General features: G+C 38.6%; 1 pseudogene; it reads left to right on the top strand.

The window, feature by feature from the left end:
* The first annotated feature begins 5,025 nt into the window (after positions 1 to 5,025).
* LOC146486323 (uncharacterized) lies at positions 5,026 to 6,085 on the top strand (annotated as a pseudogene).

The raw sequence follows: 6,085 nt of genomic DNA, 5'->3' as shown, positions 1-6,085 counted from the left end.
AATGTCGGGATTCCCAACCAGAGGGCCAAGCGACGGTTTACGACATGGCCCTACGAACATTAAAGTGAACAAGTTTCAATTCATGTTGAATCGTTCACGAATTTATTTGTAGGGTCGAGTGAAAGTAAAACAATGGTTGCTCTTCGGAAAAGAAAATGATTGACGGTGGTTTTTCTTGGGATTCTGCTAGCAGTTGTCAAATTCGAATCACTAGCAATTTGACCAATTTAAAAGAGCCATAACATAGCTTTCAGGTCATATCCGTCTGGAAAGGATTCCGAATCAAATTAATTTTCTCCTTCAATAATTGGTGAAATAATGTGTGCAAATTTTATTGTCTCCTTTTCCTCCTTTTGGTAAGAGCAGCATGCTATCTACCTTTTGTAAGATATTTGTGATATGTGCGCTTCTGAATGATAAATCACTTATTTAATTGTACAGTATTGTTATTCAACTTCCTTCCAAGACTGGCGCACATTTATAACAGTTGATCTTGTAAAAATCATCCTTGGCTTGTTTAGCGCTAAAGTAAGCTCATCCGTAAAAAGTAAAATTATTTATATTTGAACTTGCGCCGTGACTTTAATTAGTCTTGTGGTTCGTTTGAACCAACCATACTGGTAAATAAAAAGCAACCATTTTATTGAATTTATTTCTCTACTCAAACTCATGCTGTGTTTACACTTGAGCGTTTTACCGAGGTATTGGAGTTTACTTACCTAGGTAAATATTTTGCGTATGTAAACGTCAACTGATACCATGGTAAACGCCGCCCGAGACAATACAAAGTTAAGGTTACCGGATTCTTTCAAGAGTCGTTTTTTTGCCAAAAACATTTTAAGGCCAAATTAAACATTACTAGTCTCGCTTTATTTTCAAAAAAAAATTATATATATTACAAATCTTGATGCGTGCGCGAATTATTAAGAAGAAAGTTTTTTTCATATGAAATTCTATCACCCGCCGGAGTGCTATAAGCCAATTAAAATGTATCAGCGTCAGGGCTTCCCGTGATGTTTTTCGCGGTAAAACATCCGGAGTCGTTCATTTCATGTCGCCTCTCTTCCTCTTTTGTTTACGTTTGCAACTTGTGATTTATTCACACCAAGCTTTCGCTTGTATTTGTTTTTCGTATCGTGTATGGTGAAAAATAAGAAGGAAAAGAGTCCGTGGTTGAAAACTAAGAAGAAAACTGGTCCTAAGAAAAAAAGGAAGAAAGTTTCCGATGAATTAAGGATGGAGCAAAACTGTTGCCGAAACTCCATAGCACATAAGCCCAGGTACAATAATCGATATATCGAGTTCTTTAAGGCCCTTTCCCTCCCCACATATTGGGCTCAACGCTGGCCTCCAGGTTGCGAGTGAAAATATCTTCATCAAACCTGCAAAGCAGAAAAAACTCGGATATTGAACTGCAAGCTTGCGACGGCAATTTATTCGCATGGATAATGGTATATAAGCTTATAAATAGTCCTTCAACGTACCCCAGTGACCGCATTTCTGCCTGCAGCTGTTCTTTCGGATCGATGGGGCTCACCGTCGGGGCCGCTGCAGTTTTCTTTTCCTTCGAAGAATTTTTTCTGCCCGGCATCGGAGAAATTCTGACCGGTAATAGAACTGCAGTCGCGCACTCAACTATTTTCCGGCGCGACACCAGTAATCTCAGGGGACTCAGCAGTATAAGTAGGTCTCCTGTAATTCTATTGGCTTTCGACATCGGCGGCATCCACAGTGTTGAAATATGTCGCAGCAAGGGCGTGAAAGGTTTGTAAACCTTTAGAAGCGGAAAAAACCTACTTCGTTTTTACGCGAGTGCGCTTTCTCTAAAGTAATTTATAAGGTACAAGGATTTGACGGATTGCCTTGAAATTTGGCCCCGAAGATTCCCAAGACACCGAGCAAACAAATTGTGTGTGGGATTTCCGTTTTGTAAAATTGATCTTCCGCAATGGCCTTCGTCGTAAAACGTATCGGTAAGTTTTTGATCATCAAAATTGACAGTAAAATTGCGAAGCAAGCAATTAGAATATCGAAAAAGCCTCACACCGTTTTGAAGATTAATGCCTTGTGATTGATATGATGCAGTAGTTTTAATTCTGCGGTCGAATTCCATACCTGATAAACTCGCTCAAAGAGACATCAGTCGTTTTGGGCTTTTGGGACGCACTCTCCTTTCAACTAGAAAAAAATCAAAGCGAAATAATTTTCACCGGATAGTACATTTCATTAGCTTTGTACTGATATGTAGTTTATGGTTGTTGCATTTAAGACAGCGCGCAAATATTTTTTTTCGCGGAGGACACCCGCGAAGGTATCCGGTAACCTTAACCAAGGTAAAAGTTCGATTAGCCCTGTGATCAGGCATGGTTATTTTAGGTCGGTAAACCAAGGTCGAGATGACAGATATATCCGCTTGCGGTCGCATAGTATTTCACATTCCGTGGTGTCCAGATTGCGTCAGTCTCATTCGATCACGTTTTCGCAACTTCATTTTCACGTTTGTTTTTTATCTACCTGCAAGTCATGGCAAAAAACAAAGACATTAATCCTCACGACGACGAACAACTCGAGAGGTAAAGTTAACATCACTGCATTGCTAATTTGTTTGCCAAATCCCGACCAACCACTCGGACAATGTAATCAAACGTACGTCTAGATATCCTGAAGTTCTCTTTCCACCAATCTTCAACGAAATTTCCGTTCAAAAGGGTTTCAAACCAAAATTGGTTTCTCGGCCATGACCAGGCACGGCAAGCGCGCCTTGTCTTTTGAAGAGCAATTTGAAGGAAAACAAATCGCTTTCGCCTCGACTTCTTAAGGTGCTGCAAAAGAAAAAGCCGCTGAAATCTTGAGACTTGAGTTTGCAGCTCAAGAAAAAGAAAATGAAACGCAAGGACTACAACAGGCACAGCTTCTTTTAAAAACGCAGGCATTTTATGCATGGATTTTAGAATTTGCCGCCATTTCGATTTGATCGTGATCGTGATCAATGACAGTTTTGCCTCGGTTATTTGAGCCAGTATAAACAATGTACAAATGTACCAAGGTTTTGTCGGTAAATGATTACCTCGGTAAGTGCCCAAGTGTAAACACAGCATTATTCAGGAATAATCTCTGTAACAGTGTGCTTTTTTCACAGATCAAAGATACTGAGTCTAAGGTTTTCGGATTGATCACTCGAGCTCTGATGGATTCATTTCATTGCCAGGCTGTTTCTCAGTTAACAATGAAGTACGGAAACGTTGAAAGTTTTTTTCTGGGTTTATTTTTAGGGCTATTTTTCAAATTAAAATTAAAATGCTAAAACTTGATTGAAAATTTAATAAAAGTAAAAGTAAACTTACAACGCAAATTAAATTCAAAGTAAAAATTGAAATTAAAATCAAATACGTTTCAAAAACTACCATAGAATGGAAACGAATTGCATTGCTTTCGAAAAACAAACATTAAATAAAATGCAAGTGAAATACAGAGACAATTCTTATTTTCCCCTTGGCCCACGGCTATCAATACGATGATTCCCTGCGAGTGGCGTGGTGTTCTGAAAAACATGTGGTAGGGAATATGGCGCAGTGGAGGGAGTTTGCGAACAAGCAGGGGGCGAAAAGGACTAAAACGGATAATATAGTGAATGATTTCAACCGAGAAGAGGTCGTTGTGCAGAAAATAAGTTCCGTAGTAAGTCAAAAGCGACAAAAGTATAGTCGTGTTGGCGCAAAAGAATATGTTCCGTTTGACAGCTATGATGAGCTTAATGTTCCGATCGAATATCTCTGACTCTTTCCAAAAGTTCTTTGCTAACCAAATAGAGAAAGACATGATTTGTGATATTTTAGCCGGAGAACGTGGCCCATCATGTAAAAAGATGGGACAAATTCCACAGCTCAAGGTATTCAAATACCACGAGGTTTAAGATTTTTCTTTGACTTCGGCAATCCACATTTTCTTCACAAGACTAGCAAGCCCGAGGAACTAGTAGGACAGCAGCCCTCGATTTTTTATAGCAGAATGGTGTGTTTCGTGGGCATGAACTAAAGCCTGAAACAACGAAACGAAACCACCTAGACAAAAAGTAATACCTTTAAAAATAACCGAAAAGGGGCTAAAATATAACGAAGCTGTGAGTTTTCGCTGCGCAAACGTCTTTGCTCGTATTTTGCATGGAACAAAACAACATCTAAACAGTAGCTCTGGGCCACTAAACTATGAAGTGAGCTGAATCCGGCCAACTTAGCAGAACACTACAGGCAACTTTTATTCTGTGATGTGAACTGTAGACGGTTTGTAAGGTGCTCTATAAGATTTTTAACTATGGAGATAAGTCAAGTGTTTATTGGTTCCGTAATCTTCGTGTTTTTGGCAGTTGTCGTTCGGAGGGGTGAATCCTCGCAACACTACAACTCGCTACAAGACGACAGTTTCTGGCATAGCATGGCTGATATTGATCGTTTGTCATGTTCCGTGCTTTATTCCATTATAATCGTAACTGTAAAGATAAACATATAGGAGGGAATAAGCGAGGGTATCTTTTGGTTCTCTTCAAGAAGTTTCCATTTCGAAACTCGTCTTTAAATCTGAGATTCTTTACTGCTGGAAGATAAAAGAAGTGAGTCAAGTCGTGAGAAACACATTAAGACTGCTTTGTTGTTTGTCGAGTTAAGTCACACATGACTATACTCTGTCATAGAAAAGAAAAAAGACTAGTTATATTGGTTTGTGTTGGATGAAAACACAAGTCAGTCACTCAACCTTCGTAATCTTTTTGCATAAACCACTTTATCCTTTTAATAATCAAACTGAAGGGTCTTTTTTATAAGTTTACACAAAGTATGCGTAAGAAATGAACGAGAACGAGAACATTTAAGCAAAATACTTCAAATGCTGTGTCCTTTGTTTCCAGGTCGTTTTGTACCCTTTTAAGGACACGTTTGTCTCTGTTCGGTTACTTTAGCAGAAAATGTAAGTTGCAGAAAGTTCTACGTCTTCGAATTTACGACTTGTTGTTCGCTGTACGAAAAATTTCAGCTTTTGTTGACAGTTTTCTTCAACCAATAATGAAAGAACAGCAGTCATACATTAAAGATACAACACGGTTTATTAACTTCATTGAAGGAACGAGAGTTCCACAAAATGCAATCGTTGTCTCAATGGATGTTACAAGTCTATATACAAATATACCACAAGAAGAAGGTATCACGACCATATGCCATGCATATGAAACATTCTACACGGCAACGCCCCCTATACCAACACATTATCTTAAAGAAATGCCGAGACTTATATTACAAGAAAACTCTTTCCAATTTAATGGAAAAAACTTTCTCCAGACCCATGGTACGGCTATGGGGACTAAAACAGCAGTCTCTTTTGCTAATATTTTCATGGCTAAGATTGAGACAGCAATAATCGATCAGCACAGTGCAAAGCCGTTGGTATGGAAGAGATATATCGATGACATGTTTTCCCCATGGGACACTAATAGAGAGGAAATTAACAACTTCATTGAGCATGCAAATAACTATCATCCTACAATAAAATTCATTGCTGATATTTCTGATAAAGAAATCATCTTCCCTGATACATGCATCTACAAAGGAGCACGGTTTAAAAATAAAAATCTATTTTTGACACACGTACTTATTTTAAGCCTACTGAAACATTCCAGTACACGCACTTTAAATCCTGTCACCCACCTGGAGTCAAAAAAGGCTTCGTGAAAGGTGAAGGCCTGAGACTACTAAGAACTAACTCTTTAGAGGAGACTCTTGTAGAAAACATAAGAATATTCAAATTACGCCTTCGAGCGAGAGGCTATCTGAACAACCTTATAGCAAAAACACTCTGGGAAGTCAAATTCTCTGACAGAAAGAAAGCTCTCAAAGAAAACGCAAGAGTGCAAAACGAAAAATTGCCCTTTTTAACGCAATACAACCCATCTGTGCCTAACCTTAAACAGATTCTAATGGAGAAATGGCATCTTATAGAATCACAACCTAAACTTAAAGAAATGTTTAAAGAACCTCCAATTATTTCTCATAAGAGAGGCAGTTCGTTAAGACATATACTGGTTAAAGCCAATCTGTAG

The sequence above is a fragment of the Pavona decussata genome, unplaced genomic scaffold, assembly GCF_977016875.1.
Source record: "Pavona decussata unplaced genomic scaffold, jaPavDecu1.1 SCAFFOLD_21, whole genome shotgun sequence".
Taxonomy (NCBI): domain Eukaryota; kingdom Metazoa; phylum Cnidaria; class Anthozoa; order Scleractinia; family Agariciidae; genus Pavona; species Pavona decussata.
Note: the sequence above shows the minus strand (reverse complement) of the source record. Positions and strands in the feature narration are given on the sequence as shown.